Consider the following 20,852-nt stretch of genomic DNA (forward strand, 5'->3'; position numbering starts at 1 on the left):
TTGTTTTAGGTAGTAATTCAGTTCACTTTACCTATTACCTATTTACCCTATTCAAATACTTTGAAGAACTTGTAAGGAACAGTGTTACAGATGACTTTTACTTAAAAATAAAACAAAAAATGGACTGAAGCTTAGTAAGCCAGAAAATGTGTGCAAAAGAATATCAATGGGAATAAAATAGCTCTTTTAATATTCTATTAAGGGAAAAAACAGAATCACAACTATTATTTTTAATTTTGGTCATCTGAAGAGATTATGAACCATCTTGGTTTGCACTCAGAAAATTAAACACAAAGAGCAGTCATTTATATTAGAGAGAAATGGATAATAATGCAACAGTTTAACATGATGAAGGATTTTATACATTTAAAAGGCTAATTGATAGATCAATGCAAATAAATATGGAATATGGATTACTCTGATGAGGCTTTAGCTTCATAAAACTTGAACTATCAAAAAGCCTAGTAAAAGATTCAGATGAGGAGTCTGAGAAATGGATAATAATGCAACAGTTTAACATGATGAAGGATTTTATACATTTAAAAGGCTAATTGATGATAGATCAATGCAAATAAATATGGAATATGGATTACTCTGATGACCGAATAAATATTGGCTTTATGTGCTTTGTGTGCTTCATAAAACTTGAACTATCAAAAAGCCTAGTAAAAGATTCAGATGAGGAGTCTGTAAGTATTATTAATGAACGATGAAGAACAGAAAGAGTGAAAAATGAATTTCAGTATTTCTGATAATTCTTTGCACAAGACTGTATATTTCATAAAATATGAAGAATGATATAGTTACAGGTAAATGGCAGGACTGTATGTATCATGATATACTGCAAATCTGGCAGCTAGCTCTGGCTAAGCAAATAATAATGCTAATTTTTCATAGTTAAAACCAAATGAGTGTTCTCTCTTGTAACATCGTATTTTTGCCAAAAAAAGACATTACATGTTTTTAATCTTCTTAGATGAGTAGGAAACAGTTGCATTCTAATTACACAACCTTGCCAAGGTGATTCTGTGGTCGTGTTTCCATCGCCCCTAGTCCATGCTAGGAAGCAACCTTAAGCACAACATGCACGCTCAATGCAAGCTAGACGTACTAGAGCAGGGGCAGGCAATTATTTGAGGTGGAGGGCCACTTACTGAGTTTTGGCAAGCCATCAAGGGCTGCCTGACAGGATTGAGTTCAGCCCCCTGCCCCAGGGGCAGGACGTCAGCAGGGATCATAGGATCCCAGCAAGATAAGCATCCAAATGTGTCTTGAAGGCATGTGAACTGGGTGCTTGAACCACGTCTGGTGGTAGTCTATTTCAAAACTTGGGGGCTCAGACAGTGAAAAAGTTCTTTCTTATGTCCAGCCTGAATTGGTTGCGGTGGAGTTTGTGACCGTTTGATCTTGTCATCCCTTGGGGTGCTCTGGTGAACAGATGTTCCCCCAGATCCTGGTGGTCACCCCTGATAAACTTATAGGTGGCCATCAGATCACCCCTAAGCCTGCACTTTTCCAGGCTAAAGAGCCCCATGGCTCTCAGCCTCTTGTCATAAGGTCTGTTATCCTGACCTCTGATCATTTGCGTGGCTCTCCTCTGCACCCTCTGAAGCTTCTCCACATCCTTTTTGAATTGTGGAGCCCAAAATGACGCAGTACTCCAGCTGCGGTCACCAAGGCTGAGTACAACGGGAGAATGACATCCTGGGATTTGCTTTAGAAGCATCTCTGGATGGAAGCCAGCATTTTGCTCGCTTTACTAGCTGCAGAATCACACTGGAGGCTCATGTTCATCTTGTGGTCAATCATGACCCCCAAGTCCCTTTCATCTGTAGTGCTAACCAGTGTAGTACTACCGAGCCTATAAGGATGCTGCAGGTTTTTCCTCCTAAGGTGGAGAACCTTGCATTTTTCAGTGTTGAACACCATCAGGTTCTTGTCTTCCCATTTCATGAGCCTGTCAAGATCTGCCTGGATCACCCTCTTGTTCTCAGGTGTGGATGCTTTACCCCAGAGTTTGGTGTCATCGGCAAACTCGGCCAGTCTGCTTCTGACACCAATGTCCACATCATTGATGAAGATGTTAAATAGTATAGGCCCTAAGACAGGGCCTTGAGGGACCCCACTGGTCACAGCGCACCAAGACGATTGGCCTCCGTTGACCACCACCCTCTGGGTCCTACCGCAGAGCCAATTCCCCAGCCAGCAGATCGTGGTGAGGTTGAGGCCGCAGTTAGTCAGTTTAGCCAAGAGGTGATTATGGGATACCAGACCAAAGGTTTTTTAAAGTCAAGATATACAACATCGATCTCTTCCTCTTTGTCCAGGTGATAAGTCACCTGGTCATAAATAAATTAGGTTGAACTATTGATTTCAATTAAGGTGAGATATAGGATTTTATTCTGAATCAACCTTTAGCACAGAAAAACTCTGGAAGAATCATTCTACTTCATGGATCCCTACGCGATGTGGCTCAGAGACATGACGATGCAGAGAGTAATAATTAGAATAAGTCCATCTGCATGAGGAATGTTGTTTTCCTTATTACTAATCATGTATATTATGGTAGTTCTTGAAGACCAACCAAGATTGGAGCCCTTTCTATAAGGCATGCTGAAAACACAGGTGCATTCAGACAACCCATCCACGGCACTGAACGCTGCACATGTCACATATGCAGGCATTCCCCATACAGTGCTGGGGGTGGGGGTTAATACTGGGAGATCTCCATGTCAAAAAACTCCATTCCTTAAAAAAATGGGGTGGTGAATGTGGTGGCAGTGTGCACTGCCAGGAACCATAGCCTGGCCAGCCAGACCCATGCTTCAGCTGCCTGCCAGGCTTCATGCTGCCAGACTGCTGTGGCTGCAGCCCTTGGAGGCCCTCAGGACCCCAGGTTAGGTTGCGGCTGGCCCCAGCCTCCCCTACCCCACCCAGGGCAACTCCAGAGCAGGTGTGCGTGGGTGTTTCCCAGGGACAAGCAGCAGCAGTACATACTGTGCCAGTGCTCTTTTTCCCTGGAGAAACGCATGTTCCTGCTCTAGGGGATGTGCCCATAGAGTCCAGATAGAAGATGATGTTCATTAAATTTCAGGATTCCATCAAACTTCATAGTGGTGTGGTGTAAACCTGTACATTTGTAGCACACTGATGTTAAATTTCATATAATGTATATATACACAAGTTCATTTTTTATCCATCTTCCATGTCTTACTCTGTTTTCTTTCAGACCATTATCCCCTGAGGCACTGAAAGATTTTCAGTCTTTAATCGCTAAAACACCAGACTCAAAATTTGTTTAAAATATCATTTCTGCCATGTATAAAAATAGAATGAACACATACATGGTTTGTAATGCCATGAGCACCTGCATGATTGTAGTATTATACTCACTGCCCTACTTACCTAATTTTTAGAAGTTAAAGCTCTGAGAGGACACTTCAGCATCCTGTGTCCAGCAACAGTCCTCTTAGTGTAGGACCTAAAGAAGGTGGCTGTGCATCATCTTTGTCCTGCCCAAAATTCCAAGGATGCAGAGAAAGGTAGGGTGCATTAATCCTACTTGTAATTCAGCGCAGCAACTGTGTCAGCTGGGATGTCTCTTTGCTAGAAAAATACTCAGTTTCCTTTTGCAGACCTTTTCAACTCTCTAGTGGCTAAAAGTGCATGTGTGCATCAGGATCAGATTCCTTGATCTTTTTCTTGTACTTTAACTCTGGAAAGAATATATCTGTCTTCTTCTCACAAGCATCTCTTAATACCTGCTTCTGTGGAAACTTTATAATCCTAATGGTGCTTTTTGTTTTTTCTTGGTGGTCCCTTTTGTGATTGGGACTTGTCTCTGACAGCTGAGATACCTTATCATCTTCTCAATCATAGTAGGCTCTGATTCCTTCTCATTCATAGTAGGCTCCGATTCCTTAATTGCCATCCTGCTCCAGTCCACAATTTTTAAAAGACAAGGTAAGGGCCCAAATTTCTATTAATAACCAGCCTTCTGACAATGCAGTTGCTTGTTCCATTCTGTATATTATAGTAGAATATGGCTGTATAAATTGTATGGTACTTTTCCTAATTGCCTGCAACAAAGCTCTTTTTGTTGGATAATAGTGTCTAGGAAGTAATGTATAAATTTAAAACATCTGATGTTATGAGGAATATATTAAGCACAAGATGTTGAAAAGAAAGAAGAAATCTTGTTCAGTGAATACTTGCTTTATCTCTCCTGGTAAAAGAAAGAAGTCTGTATTAAAAAATACTTGAAGGTGGCATATTCCAGAGGTAGTGCTGCCCTACAGGAGCTACTGGGGACAAAAGGTATATAATTAGAAATTAGGAACCATGGGACAAATATTACTAACCAGGTACATAGGATTTTCATCCTTTAACTGTTTTACCAATATTAATTAATCCAAATGAGAGTTTTAAAAGCTGGAGAAACATTCTTAGCAACAGTGGAGTAATCTCCCCTAGGATATATTGGAAGCTCAATGCATTTAAACCTGAGCTGAACAAACACACTGTGAGGAGTAACTTTGTACTGGCACTGGCACAGAACTAAGAAGAGAATTTGGCCCAAAGCCCACTGAAGACAATTGGAGTCTTTCACAGTTTACTTCAATGGGCTTTGGATCTGGCCGCGAGCTGAGTGATTGCATTCAAGTCAACTGAGTTATTCTCCATTTAAACGGGCGTAACAGAGAGCAGAACTTGGCTCACAGGAAGAGACACAAAATAGATTGCTATAATACACATAAAAGATGCATCCTCATGAGTACACACGTGTTGTTTGTGGCACCTTAAAGCTGTTTGAGGTGCTGCAAACTGCACACGGTGCATGTGCACCCATGCACTGTGTGGCGGGCCAGTAGAGGGCGCTCCTGTATTGAGCCACCCACCTCACTGTGCCCGTCCACCTTCCGGACTCCACGTGTCTCTCCAGGTGCGCCTAAGCCCTAGCAGACCCGCTCTCGAGCCCCATCACAGAGTCCGGGGGTAACGTATGCTGGCACCACACTGAGAAGTGACTCTCTCGGCCCTGTGTCCTCGGGGAAACACAGGCCTAATAGTCCTACGGGTACTTGACCCAGTGCAAGCACTTGGGGCATTTCCCCAAGTCGGGGACCAAAAAGGAAAGTGCCTTTTAGTCCGCAGACCTAAGGGGCCTCTCAGGCATAATTTAGACTCACCCCTCAATAAGTCTCCTACACTGGTCACAAAGGAGAACTGTATTGTTTACAGGTGGTAGGGTGAAAATAGGGTACAAGATAGAGCAATATCATAGAAATCCCATCAAGCAAAACTGTCTGGCTGAGGTAGCCTTTTGATCATGCATTTGAGTTACTGCCAGCTATATATCTAATCAGATCTCGAGTAGCTTCCTCACAAGCATCATCCCAAGGCTGTTGGAGATCCCCTCCGGAGGCAGGCTGTTCCTTTCTCGTGAGTTATGGGGGAGAGAGCCAGTTTCAGATGGTGAAACTCCTCTCCATGTCTGAGTCCCTTGCATGGCTGCTGCTCCCTCCTCCTGGGCAGTCTTAACTTATATAGCCCCTGTGACCTCATTCACCTGGTCCAATGGAGGCCAGCACCTGTTGGCTGTCGGCCAACCAATTTGAAATACATCACTAGTTGCCGGGCAGACTCCAGACAACCAGGTAGAAGCCCCTCACCCCGGTAGCTGATACCAGTCACGTAGGCAGAGGGAGCAGGTTTCCCCTCTCCCTCAGGAATGTAGCCAGCTCAGGTTACCTAAAGAGATGGGGTAAAGGTGTGTCTCCTCTGCTGGGCCCATCCTTATCAAATTGTCACAGAGCAGAGATTTTGGGGAGAAACAAAGGTGGCTTCCTGCCACCCACTGTGCTAATAATTTGCAGTGGGAAATCCCAGTGTAAAAAAACCACGCTGCTAACAAAAGCAGTGTGGTGCACATGGAAGCAGCGTGCGTCGCTAGAAACGAGCCTGGCTGGCCAGAGCCATGCTCTGGCTGCTGGCCAGGCTATGAGCAGCTGACTTGGCACTGCTGCTGCCCCAGGAAGCTCCAGGACCCCAGGTAAGGCTGCCCCAGCTGCCCCTGCCCCACCAAGGTGCCTTTACCATGCACCAGAGTGTGTAGGGGCGTGCCCGGAGGCAAATAGCAGCAGCACAAATACGTGCCACTGCTATTTGTTCTGCAGGGAATGTGCACCCTTGCACATGTGCGCTTGTAGGATCTCCCCAAATTGTCTAGGTTATAACCACAATGGAGGAGAACAAGTCACTGTACCATTTCTAATGAGAAAGCTTGAAAGTACATGCATTAGAGTGTCATCTAGAGAGGTTGAGAGAATCAGTCAACAAGAAAGTTATACAGTGAAGTTATGGTCAACAAGCAAGTTATGGTGGTTGTGCTTTTTTGTGTCACTAGCCTTATTCTTCAATTATTTTTTCAATAAATCTTACATGCTGGTAAATGTTTTTAAATGAATGAAAATTGTAAAATTAAAACAGACGGCAAGCAGCAAATGAAATCACATCCATGATCCTCCACAAGATGGAGCTGTGAGCTCAGGACCATGTAGGATATTCTTTGTGTATTCAGAAATGAGATATTTTTACTTTTACCCTTTTCTAATTTTTATCCTTTGCTAATATAATGCAGATTGGTTTTATACATTATTTATAGAGCAGAGAGCTGGTATTGGGAATGCTGTCGCTCATTTTAATGATTTAGGTATGTTTTTTATTATTATTATACTGTATAGAATTTGGAAAACCTTCATTTGGATCCCATTTAGAATACAGGAAGTTGCCCAAAGCTTGGATGTGAACCTTAATTTTCTGAAATCCTCGTAAGGCTGGGAATATTTACTGCTGGCATTTATTGCTCCTGAGAGAGTTGGAGGGAAGGCAAGCAAGGGGGAGAGAGAAAGAGAGAAAAGGAAAGACAACCATAACTTAAGCCAAGAAAGCAAAGAACATATGTTAGAGTCATGATCAGCTTGCTGTATGAGTGGAACAACAGGATAAAATGCATGTGATCACTTCTGCCTGTATTAGAAGGTGCTGTATTGTTCTGGAGATTTAGCAGGAAGCTTAATTTACAAAAGCTAAAGTCTGATTCTGCTGCAAGGTGCTAAACTCCACTGTATAAGGCAGAGCCCAGTAGCAATTGTGGACATGTGGCACTATATATAGCATGAAGGACAGTGTCTCGCTTTTTGCAGCAGAACTGCACTCATTGATGACATTCTCTTTGGTGCCCTGTAAACAACATTTACATCTATTTTAAAATGTAGGCCTTCCTCTATTAGTTAAAAGAATGTTGTTAGAAGGCACTGTACTGTAATAACAAGGCAGCATCTCCAGCATGTTATAACTCATGCTCAGGAAGAGGAGGCACAAGATAAGGGCACTCCTTTTTTCCCAGTTGACAAGACTGCATATTTTCATCAGATTCAAAAGAAACTGAGTTCTACACACTAGGAAGGGCAAGTAAACGCCCTTCAATTCCTATGGGATTTTTCACTCAGAAAAGCAGAACAAGTCTTTTAAAAATGTACCATGTTTAGTTATTTCCTTTATGATCCATTGCTCCCATCTTCTACCAGCCATTCTAGGCAGCTGTTTAAGTTACCTTCCAACATCACTCTCTTGTGGGTTGCCAGGTGCTGCAAGAGTTAGAACAGCTAATAAAGCAGCTGGCAGAGGGATGAGTAAGGGGGACCATGCCAGCCATATCAGGACAGCAGTAGAAGTTTATATTCTGATGATGTACTCCACCCATCACATGGGACAAAAAATATTAATGGACTTTTGATATGTCTATGTCAAAACTGACTCAGACACCCAAGCATTCTGACCCACATCTTTCTGGAAAGAAATGCCCTTCTTTAAAGATGCATCCAATTTTCTAAAATGCGCTTTAATGAACGCTTACATGATTCTGATACCCACCATAACTACAGTGTTTATTACTGCCTGCTTACTGACTTCTGAGTATGACCTAGCATTATTTGTATTTATGATTTACATTGCACTAGTGTATCAGGGCACCATGAAAGATCAGGGCATTGTTCTATTTTGCTGCACTGATGCATAGTAAAAACACTAGGGCTGTGCTAAGCTTCAGTTCCTGATTCGATCTGGCAGACATTCAGCCTGATTTGGTGGCCAAATCTCTGAATCCGAACTGAACCAGGAGATTCTTTAATCTGTCTGACTCGAATCGGAAACTTTGGAGAATCAGCGATTCCAACATAGACACAGCTTTAAATGTTTTCACTACATACCTCAAGGTACCAGGTGGCTTGTGAATGCTGAGATGGTGGGGCAGATGGAGTGTCCCACGGGAGCATGGGGGACTCCCCAGCATGTTGGGCAGCAGACCCAGAAGTAGACCAGAAGCACTTCCTATTCACTTCTGGGTCCACTAGGGAGTGTGCTGGGCTCCCACCCCTGTATGCCCCTGGCTTGGTGACTGGTGCCTCCTGGGTCCAGAGGGGCACCTGGGGTCCCCCTGCAGATGATCACTGAGCCGGGGAGGGTATGGGGGGGCCCTGCCCCTGCCCGCTCCCCGGAGGACCTGGAAGTGGACTGCAAGTACTTCTGGTCCACTACCAGGTTCACCATTGAGCACACAGCGGGGCCTCCCCATACTCCTGTGGGAATCTCCATCTGCCCCAGCATCACAGCATTCACAAGCCAGGCCTGGTACCTTGAGGTATGTACAAAAAACATTTAAAGCTGTGTCTATGGCTGAATCACTGATTCTCCGAATCAGCATTGAATCTTCAGATCCAGATTTCGCTGAATTGAATCAGCGAGTGACCTGAATCAATGAATTGAATCATTGTCCCTGATTTGGGCTGAATCTGAATTCGATACAGCTCATTCTGCACACCCTTAAAAAACACAGCCTTTGTCCCTAAAAGCTCACAGTCTAGGTTATGACAAGATGTAACAGACGGATAATGCAAACAAATAGGGAGAGAATAAGGGGAGTCAAAATTATTATGTATTAAGCCAAGGGTTTTCAACCTTTTTAAAGGCGTGTACCCCTTCTGGTGGTAGCAGTTGGATGCAGAGTTGGGGGGGGCTTGCACGTGGTGGCATGGGGCGGGTGGGTGGTGGCAGTGGTTGCATGTCACACGGCCGGTCACACCATGGTGGCTGATTACATGTGTACCTTTGCGGGCTGCTCATGGGCCTCACACTCGGCCAATTGCACACCACCATCAGCAGCCTGCAGAACTGCATGTGCAAACAGCTCGCAGTGGTGTGGGATGCTGGATGGCAGTGGCAGCCATCATGTGTGAGGTCCCTCCCCCACCACGTAGGGGATCCACTGCACTTGCCCCTCCCCCAGCCTTGCTCCTGGGAGGTGATGGCATGGTGTGGGGGTGGTGGTACTCTGTTCCCAACCACCCATACATACCCCCTAGCACCTTTCCTCGTACCCCCGGTTGACAACCCCCGTATTAAGTAGTTAACCATTTGTCTATCAAAATGATTTTGCATATCATATCAGACTGTCACAGATGCAAGTTCTTCAGCAATCCCTCTCAGGCAAGGATGATGGGGGCGGGGCCTGGTGCTTTCCTCTGCGGCAGCTGGGGAGCACTGCAGCCATGGAAGGAAGCACTGGGCCTCCATGCAGCTCAGGCAGGCAGGCTCTGGAGGTGGGGGGGTGGGGAGGGGTGCGGGGCAGGGTGAGAGATCAGGCTCACATCTTTTCTTGGCCGGAGCCTGCCTGCCTTCCTGGGCTGCAGCCAGGCTGCCTGCAGGCCTTCCTGCAAAGCCCCTGAGCTGCATTGAGCCTGGTGCTTCACTCCATGGCTGTAGGGGCAGCAAACTACCAAATCAGTTAAGGCGCATTAAACTGCTGAATTTCCTACAGCGGGTGGAATTAATGCGCAATATACCACCGAGGTGTGCAAATATTAAAGTGGTAAAAAAGCATTTAGCCCTCTTTAAAGTGTCATGCACACAAACCTCTCGTTTTGTCTACATGTGGCCCTTGAAGTGCTTTCTCTGTCCTCTTAAACTGAGGCTGAGAGAATAAAACCTGCTTTGGGAGTCTGGAATCAGACATCCAGATGACTTGGCTGGCCCAGCAAAGTTAATGTTGGATGATTGGCACCTCGAAGCTTGTGGTGCTTGCTTGTAAGAGGATGTTAATGCTGGCATGTCTATCATCCCACTGGATCTGGAGGATCTTCCACAGGCAGTATTGATGGTACTTCTCCAATGAGCTGAGGTGTTTCCTGTACATTGTCCATGTCTCAGCTCCATACATTAAGGAGGGGATCACAACCGCTTGATAAACCATGAGCTTGGTTTCAGATCCGATGTCACAATCTTTGAATGCCTGTTTCCTCAGATGTCTAAAGGCTGCATTTGCATATTTGAGGTGATGTTGGATTTATTTGTGGATGTCAGCCTTTTGTGAGAGATGGCTTACAAAGGTACAGGAAATACTCAGTGTTCTCCAGAGTCTCATTATGAATCTGATTTACCAGAGCCCGGGGCTGCTTATTAAGACCTTGGTGGTGGAGGACCTGAGTCTTCTGTATGTTAAGCATCAGTCCCATTTTCTTGTATGCTTCAGTAAAGACAACAATGAGTGCCTGAAGGCCTGCTTCTGAGTGACTGGAGATGAATTAGCAGCATATTGGAGGTCAATGATTGAAGTTGGGGTAGTCTTGGTTTTGGCTCAGAGTTGGCTGAAATTGAACAGCTCACCATCCATTCAGTAATTTAGCTACACTCTGACTGGTGGTCAGACGTAGCATCATGGTAAAGAATATCAAAAGGAGTGTTGGAGCATTGAGGCAGACTCGTTTAACTCCCGTCTTAATTTCAAAGGGATATGTAATGATAGATCTGTTACTGAGAACCACCATTCCCATACTGTTATGGAGCAGGCAAGCATGGTGAATACAAAGAATGCCGAGTACAAAGAACAGTACAGTTCTGCCGCCAGAGATACCAGATCACTGTAAAGACCTCACAGTTGCAAATATACCTGAGTAAAGGAATATGTTTGAAACAGCAAAAGGGGAAAGTCAGTGGTCACAGTACACTATCTAGATATTAACTTGGTATTCATTATCATTGTATCTGAGCACCTTCTTGAAAAGATGGGGGGGCGTGCATTCTTATATTTTTGTGGGATTGAGAGTGCACCAATCTTGAACAAGAGTTGGCTATTCATTCATTTTTACATGAAAATGGTGAATTTCAAATTAATTGTAACTAGGTAAAAATAAATTCATTATATTAGGAAGTAACCTGAAACTTAAAAGAAATTTGTATCTGTTCAAATGAGCAATGTATAGCAAGGAGAACAAATCTGCTATTAAGTGACATATTGCAAAAACCATATCGTTAAGGCATTTGAGCATATGTGGTCCCAGATTAAATTGATATCTTAAAGGCATGTTAGATTTTCTGCTATATTTTTCCTCCTCACTGGGTGTATCTACACGAGATGCTTAGTGAGTAGTAGACTAATTCTACTATGCATTAGCATGGCAGGCAAAAACTGTGCTAATGTGCAGTATAGTCTACTGTGTCACAGAAAAGCATGCACTGGCGCTACTGTGCAGTAGCACTGATTAGGGCACATTAAGTTAATACCTGTTATTATAGGTACTAAATGTAGTGCACTGTAATTACGACACATTAATGAATGTGTAGACATGCTCATTGTCTCATATAGGGCAGAGTTTCCCTTAAGAAGGTAGCCAGCAGTCACCTCTGTTAAAAGCATACCGTGGCTTCCAGTTCAGGAAAAACAATGGGGAAAGTGATGCTCTCCCCAAAATGGCTTAAGAAAGCTCATAAGCAACTGGTGCCTCCTGAGATCCAGGCAGCGACTTGGGGGTGTGTGGGGGGGGTCCCCTGCGGCTGATTGCACTGACCCAGAAGTGCCAGCAGTGCTTCTCCTGGTGCCCCCACTCCCTGGCCAGTGCTCTCAGGGGAGGCACTAGCACTCCCACCTGCCCCCCTGCCTATTGCCTAAGTGGGGAATGCTGGCTGTGAGGGGGGTGCACCAGCACCCCCAGCACATGCACCTCCTTGCACACCCTATGTGTCACCACTGAGGAAGCTATTTCTGCCATCAAGTTGAATACAGTTTTGCTTCAAGACCTCAGATACATTAATAATGTTATTTTGTTTGCTCCAGTTGATGAATCTCTGTTGATGTGCTCAGCTTAATGGGTAGCAAAGCAGTATACATAAGCCTGGTTATCAGGCTTTACAAACTAAATCTCTCTAACTATCTCACAGCCTCAATTTTTAAGTATTTGAGGAGCATAACCAGTAGTTCTGGAAGATATTCTATTATATGGTATTAAAATGTGGGTGCTGCAAAAGCCAGAGAAGTGGCAGACTTATTTCTTTTGATTCTTGATGTCTTCATCTGTTCATCAGCTGTTCCATGTTAAATGGCAGGATAAGATTAGTAATGAAGGTATCTGTAGCTGAACCTAAAAGTTGCCTCCATCCGTCTAGTTCAGTTTTGGAAGTTCTTTTGGTTCAGACATATTATTAGTATGGAAGATCAGTGAGTAATGAGCTGTGAAGCATATTTATTAAAGAATTCCATTATCTGGTCAGATGGTCACCAACAATTCAGTGGCTTCTGAACATCAGTGTTCAAAAATTCAGTAGTCTTTGAACACTATTGACAGACACAGACTGAACATCTCATCAATGTCTTAAAAACTTGCTTCAGAGTGATCCAGGTAACATTCACTCTGCAAGGAAGCTACGTCCCTTTGGGATGTTATGCTTGAATCACTGTTTTAACAGCAAAAATTAACTAGTTGCTATTATGGAACTATGAGTAGTACTTCCATAAGGAGGCTGTTGTAATCAAAGTTTAAGGGGACTCAGGTACCTGTAGATTCCCTAACCATCACAATGGAGTTCAGTTAAAAAAAAACAGAGATAGGACACAACACCAAACTAACCTATTTATGCGTTTTTGTTTATGGAAGTGTCCCTCGCAGTACCCTCTTTTCCACGTCACTGTGTATGGAAATTTATATTTGGCAAACGCCCCATATATTTTAGTGACTCACCAAGCACTTAAGTCAGCATTGTTTGATCCATTCAGTTCCTGCCATTTGCCAGCTCTTTCCATGACTAGGTGGGGCAGAAGGATTTTCTACTCAGCAGTTTTCCTTGACAAGGAGCTCTTAGGATCTCACTGCCAGGTACTTTGGTAATGGGAGCTGAGATATGAGTGAGAATGACTATGCATAATTCAAACTCACCTACACATGCGAGTTGGGTTGGAATCCAAGGATGGGCAAGATGGGTTGGAGGCAAGCAGTGTTCTGTGCTAAAGAGCCAGTGAGCTCATGGGCTGCACAGCCAAAGAGGGTCTGCGGTCACACCTGGGCCTGGCCATGACAGAGTCTATGTCTAATAGTTTTGTGGTAAATAGTGTCTTAATTTCTTCAGTTCAGAATATTCCCAGATTCCTCTTTCAAGAATGGGGAACAGAGAATGGTATAGTTCAGCGGTGGCCAAGCTGCAGCTCCAGAGCCACATACAGCTCTCCAGAAGTTAATATGAGTGTCCTTGAATCTTTGCACAAGCACATGGTGACCAGCTTCCATAGCCGTTGTCACATCACATGATGTGACTGTTCACAGTGAGCACATTATTCATTTTAGACTTGGAAGTTTGGACTCCAGAGCCACGGGTTGGCCACCCTGGTATAGTTGGTCTGTGTGATGCAGAAACTTAACACAGTCAGCCAATTCACCAACACTGAATGTATGCAACTACCCACCTTTTCACCCAGCCCTATTGGAACTTATGAATCCTCTGCTCCCTTTGCTCCATCTCCTCAAATTCTTAGATTTACTCAACACTTCTTTTCTTCCTGATACAATCCTTCCCAGGCAATTTCCTCAAGACCCTAAAGCCCCTAATCCTCCTGTAAAACAGAACATAATACACTAATGTGTTTTCTTTATAATAATCCTTACTATTATTCTGACCTCCCACTATTATGAGAAAAATATTGTAGGACCCATATTCATAGCATGAGAAAAATTCAGGGTTCCTTGTCTAAGATTTAGGCAATTGCATATACAGCAAGTATGATGATGAAATTAGTTTCCTTTCCTTGATTTGAGAAGATATGCATTGATGGTAAAAGGTTTAAGCAACTGAACACCTTAACTCAATGGTCCTCAATTAGGGTGCTGCCTAACCTGGGGTGTCTTGAGATCCTTCTAAGGGTTTCACAAGGTACCACTCAGTATCAACAGTGTTAGGTATACAGCCACTTGCATATGATTCACAAGATAAACCCAGAGATTTCAAATAGGAACTCAGAGTGTAAAAACATTGTGGCCTTGTTATGGTGTTTCGGAGCAAAATAATTGCTTTATTATTTTTGCTTTATTATTAATAATTGCTTATTAATAATTGCTTTATTTATTCCGTAATCAAGAAACAAGTGAAAGCTAAGAGCTGGCATTTTCCAAAGGGTGCCTTGAGTCTAACATGGGGTTCCTTGAATCTAAAAAAGGTTAAGAACAACTGCCTTAGCCAGAGGTAGATTAAGATTTATTGGGGCCCTGGGAAAATACAAAATTGGAGGCCCGGTCTTCCCCATGGGAGATGGACTCCACCGGGGGGAGGGACCCTTTCTCCTCCTGGTGCTGCCACTGCCAGGGGCAGGGTGGGCCTCCGTACCCTACAGTGGAGGTAGGGTGTACTTGGCTGAGCTGGGGTGGCATATGCCTGCCTCTCTTCCCTGCTACCCCCCACTCCCTCTGCCATGGCCAGAGTAGAGCCCAGTGAGGCAAGGGTGGATGGAGGCTGCCCACTGTGGTCTTGGGGCTCTCCCTCCCCCTGTCCCACACCCCCTGGACAGGCCACCTGTAGCTTCATCCAATTCCATGCCCCAGCACTGGGTCTTATGCACTACCCTGGCTGGACAGTACCCCCAGCCCTAGCCCCATTACCTCCCTCACTGTAGGGGCCTCGATCTGCTCCATCCCATGCCCCTTTCCCTACCATTAGACTTACCTGTAGGGAGCTGGCTCCCTGGCTGTGTTCCTGGCCACATGTGGGCATGCACATGTACAGGTCTGGCATTGGGGGAGGGTTGGGGGGGCTATAGCCACCCCAAAATTCACTTTATCTCCCCTTCCCAGTGCTGCCATTGCCACCCAGTTGCCCCGCTCCCAGCCACAGCAGCGTGGTGCTCCCAGCCCAGCCAAGCCCAGCGTTGGCCCAGCTCCCCACTGGGAAGAGGTTGGAACCACCCCTGCATCTCCTGGCAGCCCCAAGCAGGACCCCTTGCAGGCTGGAATGCTGTCTGCCTGCAAAAGGAACCCACCAATCCTGAGGGCACCCAGACATCCAGGGGCCCATGACTGGCAGGGGCCCCGCTAGCCTGTGTGTTGATCTGTTAACTGAAGTCTGTGCTAAATCTGTTAACAGAAGTCTGTGCAAAAATTTGCCAGCCAGGTACATTGCCAATGTAGTTATCAAAATGCAAATATATGCTACTGGCTTCAAGTGGACAGACCTGATCTGATCTTTCTTTCATGTATATTAGTGTAAATCATAAGTAAGTTTGGAAGTACATGGAATTACACTAATATAACATTTTTATGAAGGAAGAATCAGACTTAAAATAGCTATTTTTGAACCTGGTATTTTGTTCAAGCTAGATTGCTTCCATGCAAAAAATAAGGGCATTATTCTTGCTGTTTTGTATCTTACTCCCACTAGCCTCTCTTTAAGAGATGTTGGTTAAATGAGGCATCAGATAGCATGGCCAAGATATCTGGAAGGGGAATGAGATACAGTGCCTTTTATTTTGTCCTTAGTTAAATGATGGTGTTAATTTCTAGCCCATCTATTTATGGGTACAAGCAACCTTAACTCTCCTCTGTAATGACAACAGGGATCGATATATGATTACAATTAAATTATTTATTGTTTTAATCCCAGGTGGTATTAAACTGGTGTTTAAGTACATTAGATTTTTTTTATGTTTTCCCTTCAAAATTCTTTTGTAAGACAATAGATAAGAATTTCTGGATGCTTTTACTGTGAATTCTCATACCTTAACATGTCTAGATTTCTTTGAGAGTGACCTTAACTCTGAAAGTGTATATCTTGGTTTGGAGAAAATTGTAATAAATCATTTTTATCTATTCATTTTTAATATTCACCATCAACCTTAACTCCATTTTAACAGTTGAATCTGCTAATTATCTCAGTTTTAAGAAATGCAAGACTACTGAACAAGAAATCCAAAGGAGAATACATACTATATTTCTAAAGAATTAAAAGTTAAAAATGAAAGATGATTTCAGGATACATTTTTTTAAGGGCAGATTCACTTGTATAAGCAGTAAAAAGCAGCCAGAGAGCACTGGGTTAGTTGCACTGGGCTTTCAGCTTATTTGCATTAGCAGAACAGCATAAAGTAGCTTTCGTGGGAGCTTGAATCTAGCCTGGATTTGTAATTAATTAGTTAAAGGACTGCGTAAGTGAGACCAGTGCCTTGTGAAGAAAGGGCAGGTGGAGCACATGCAGGCTCCAGAATCCTTGTATTTTAAAGGAATTCCCTTTTGCACTTGTCTCAGCCCTGGGAGGGCTTCATCAGCATGTAGTAGAGCCAAGACTGTATTGCTGATGCCAAACTAGCACGCGCCTACAGAACCTGCAAAGAGCAGCAACCTACTAATGAGACCTGGTAAGTAATCTACTAATGAGAACTCTTGACATATGTCCAGTCTCCCTCCTACTGCTGAATCATTATAACCAACAGAATTGTTACATGCAGATTAGCTATATATGAAAGGTGGTGATTGGTTAAAGTACGTCTGATGTAGATCCACTTAAGAGTGACCTGAGCTATTGACCTGACCCTCTGTGGATCAGATATAAACATAGCAATTAGCTCAGCTTAATTAAACTTAACACTTAGCTTAATTACAACCTAATTTCATCAAGTGTAACCTGCACACAGGATTTTAATTAATTTTAGCTATAGAGAGAGTTGGAAGAGTTTGTTTGTTTTAAGATTAGTCAGGACAAAAACAAAGATTAACACAGATGCTGAATTTCCTTAAAGGACCCAATTTAATTTTAAATCAAAGAAATAAGCAGGTTTTCTTCTAAATGCTCAGAAAATCTATGTTGCGCTCAGGAGTAGTGTTAAAAGTTTGCGGAAGATTCAGGGGGTGGGGAGGGGGTTCATGCACAATAAGGAGCTTGAATCCCTGCTTTAAATGCAAAACAGAAAATCTTCCTTAATTGCAAAGTTGTGAATGAAGCTTCTGTAACAGCAACTTGCAGAATAATGATTCTGAGGCAGTGTGGGTTATGTCCTGTCTGAATGTACAATATGGTGTGGGGTACAAGGAGCCACTCTTATTCTTCCTGGGCAGGGGCTGGGTACACAATTAGTCTCATTGTTGCCAATTCTAATGATTTTACTGCACACCTCACAAAACTGTTGGGACTTGATATAGGTCCTCAGAATTTTCTAGTTTTGCTTCTCTAATTCTAGCACATCTTGTAAGTAGTCGAGCCCTCGTCAAAAACAGCTGCCATCTCCTAGGCAAGGCAGTGGGACTAAAACAGCCCTACGCAAGGCAGCCAAAATTGTCACTTTAACCTTTTCCCTTAAACAAGTAGTTTTCCAGGTGAAAGTGAGGCTGCCTCTAAAGATAGCTGTGTTCCCCTATTAGTGCCAGTAGGGCTGAAGCTTCAGGCTACTCACTGCAAAGTTAAAGTCTCTGACTATTAAAAAAAATCTCATTTTTCATTGTTCCCAAATCGGCAGCAACCAAGTTGTCGTTAGGGAAGACAGTAACCTTTTCATCAATATGGGAGGGCTAGAGACATGTAAAGATGCAGAGAACAAAGCTTTGGAGTCAACAAGGAATTTGCTTGGAAACAGGTTCAGCCATAGGAGTTAGAATGACGCTGGGGAGCGGAAGGAAGTCAGAATGAGGGCATGGAGGGAGGTGTGCCAGAAAAGAAGAATGTGAGGAATACGAGGCTAGGGGATAAATGACAGAGAGTGAATGCAAAGCACAGGTGGGTGGCAAGAAACAAAAGGAGTGGAGTAGCTGTCTATGTTCATCCCCTTCCCAATCTAGACAAATAGCAGTTCCCCCTACCTTGGCGAGAGGGAACTCCTCTCACCCTCTCCTAAGAGAAGTGAAGAGGGAGTTGCCTTTAGTTCTTGAGATCTCAGAAAAGGTGGAAAGAAAGCTTCTCCCTCCCCTGCCCAAACTGGGGAAAAATAGCAGTCAGGAATGTGGGGCCTTGATGCTTAATTGTGGAATGCTTGGAGTCAACACGCTGTTCTTGTGCGCAGGGCTGGATGTATTCTGCATAGCATATACCAATAGTAGCAGCCAGCTTTTCTAAAGGGGGACCTATCTATCAAAACTTATATGCAAGTATGGCCCCCTTAAGCTCTACAAAAATAAGCAGAATTGTCCACTAGGCACAGTTAAGCATCTGTTTCAGACTTTCAAAGCCTGTGACTGCAGCTGTGCTTTGCTGTGCTCCAGAAGGCCTTGCCTGTGCCTGAGGTGTAGTGCCTCCAGTGGTGGTAGGGGCAGGTATGAATGTTTTTTTATGTATTCCCGGCACAGCTTGTTCTGCATGAATGTTGCTTATCCTTCAAATACCATGGTCACCACAAGCTGTTGTACTGTAAACTATGAAATTATATACATTTTAGACGCTAGTACCAATCCTTTTCAAGGTTTTCCTGTATTTCCAAAAAATCTGACCGTTAAAACATGCTCTCTAACAGCATTTGTCACAAGTGCTGATTTATACTATTCAGTGGTCTGATATTCATGGGTTTTAATTGGCTGTATGAAATTTAAGATGTATACAGGTGCACTGCTAGAACTCATGCAAAATTAGTGCCAAGGGTTTGCTTTAACCACGATGAAAGCCGTGGATTAGGCCTTTCAGAATAAAGAAAACCTGCTTCTGAACTTTTTGCCACAGTTGGATACTCCCTCACTGAATAGTCTTCATACTTCCAGTACATTTTACAATGTAAACGTTTTCGTTTTAAGGTCAGGGTTTTAAAGCACTAGACTGCTATTGAAACTGCAGGGGCAGAGCCTGAACAATTCTACTGGTTTTCTAAAAATAAGGAGCTTTATATTTAAACTGTAGGATGTATTTTTAAAAAAAGAGTCTCAACATTTTCTTTTTACTGCCACTTGTATCCCATCTCTACCAATTTTTTTCATGCTTTATACAAAGGCACATCTATTGCAAAGAACTGCATAAAAACCAGCACTCTTGGATTCTAGCAGTTAAGCCCAGTTTTGCAGGGTGCATAATGTGCCACTATATTCTTAATACTTGATTCTCAAATGCATTAGCACACAATCAGAAACACCAACAGGAATAAAGCTTCAAAAGAAAAATACCTTATAGTTTTGGAGAATGGCAGCTGGTTAAATTCATCTTATTTTTCGCGACACCTACTATTTAAAATGTTACATTAAGCTTCAAAGACTGCCCCCCTTAAACTTTTCATGAAATCCTGCATTGTTCTAAGGTACAAATGACACAATTCATACATTATAAATGTTTCATTTTTCATCAGTCACTGTTTGGTATTCCAGACTTATAGGAGAACTCCTGTTTAGTCTCACAGTGCTTGAAATCTTTACTGGTTGAAACAGAAGGAATTTGTTTTCTTCTTAATGGAGAGATTTTGCTATTAATTGCTGTCACTAGTACTGTACTGTGTCCAAAAATGCCGTGTGGTAGACTTTTTGCCTGGTTATGTGGAGGTAGAAAAGCAGTAAAAAACCTTCCTACTTCTGTGTTGCCTGTTCACATGCTGATGGTCTTCCCCTAGAAATCTATAAGGCTCTTGCTGAAATAGTCCTGAATGGGGCAAACTGGGATGCATCTACACATGCTATTACTGTGATAAAGGCTTAGTGTGCAGTAAAATACTGTGCAATAAGTCTTCCCCGGGAGCATGTCTACATGTGCACCCTGTTAGAAGCAAATCTGTTCCCAATGGGAGCAGCCCAGTACAGGGCTGCTCCTGTCCTGGTATGACATCCTGCCTGTTGTGGGGGGGCTCCAAGTTCCCCTGGGGTGCTAGGCTGGGGGATGGCAGGGGGCACAGGAGCCAGTCTTGTTGCACATGGGGCCAGGAGAAGCTGTTTCCTGGCCCCATGCACATCAGGACCCCTCCTGATGTGCACAGGGCCAGAAGACAGCTGCCACTGTAGCCAGCAGACCTCTCCTGGCCTTGTGCACATCGGGACACAGAGCTGTAAGCCTGGTACCCAGCAAGGCTTCCCTGCTCAGCAGAGCTGTACTGCTTTTGGGGCATCTGTCAGTGAGCCCCCAGCTCAGGAAGATGACCAGAGAAACCAGAAGCAGGACAGCTCCTGGACAGCCCCCTGTTGGGTGGGTGGGGTGGGGCTGGGACAAGCTGCCCAGGTGGGGTGAGGGACACATTACTTTGGTGAGGGAGAGGGGGCGTGGGTTGTGGGCATGTCAGCACTGGGAGTGGGGACTCTGCCCTGCTGCCGCTTGCCCAGCTGGGGCATGGGGAGGGGCAGGATGAGGGCGCAGCTTGCTCCAGGCACAAACAAGCAAGCAGCAGCAGGGCATAGCTTCTTCCCCAGTGCTGCCACACCTACATCCCATGCCCCTCTGTGCTGGCTGGCAAGTGGTGGCAGGGCAGAGCCCCAACTCCCAGTGCTGATATGGGCACGGCAGTGCTGGGAGCAGGGGTTATAACCTGCTGCCACCCGGAGTGAGCTATGCCTGTATCGTGCCCCCCCCGCTACCTGATGCTGGCACCAGGGCCT

The 20,852-nt window shown here is 44.2% G+C and overlaps 1 long non-coding RNA gene across 1 annotated transcript in view; it reads left to right on the top strand.

The window, feature by feature from the left end:
* Positions 1–5,933: 5,933 nt before the first annotated feature.
* The window catches only part of LOC149870132 (uncharacterized), a 34,471-nt gene continuing 19,552 nt past the window's right edge, over positions 5,934–20,852 (top strand). Inside the window, exon 1 of the long non-coding RNA XR_016440424.1 lies at positions 5,934–6,052. This is a non-coding gene — a long non-coding RNA (uncharacterized LOC149870132). The remainder of the gene's footprint in view (positions 6,053–20,852) is intronic.

This window comes from Crocodylus siamensis, chromosome 2 (assembly GCF_052110815.1).
Source record: "Crocodylus siamensis isolate JL-2025a chromosome 2, ASM5211081v1, whole genome shotgun sequence".
Classification (NCBI taxonomy): domain Eukaryota; kingdom Metazoa; phylum Chordata; order Crocodylia; family Crocodylidae; genus Crocodylus; species Crocodylus siamensis.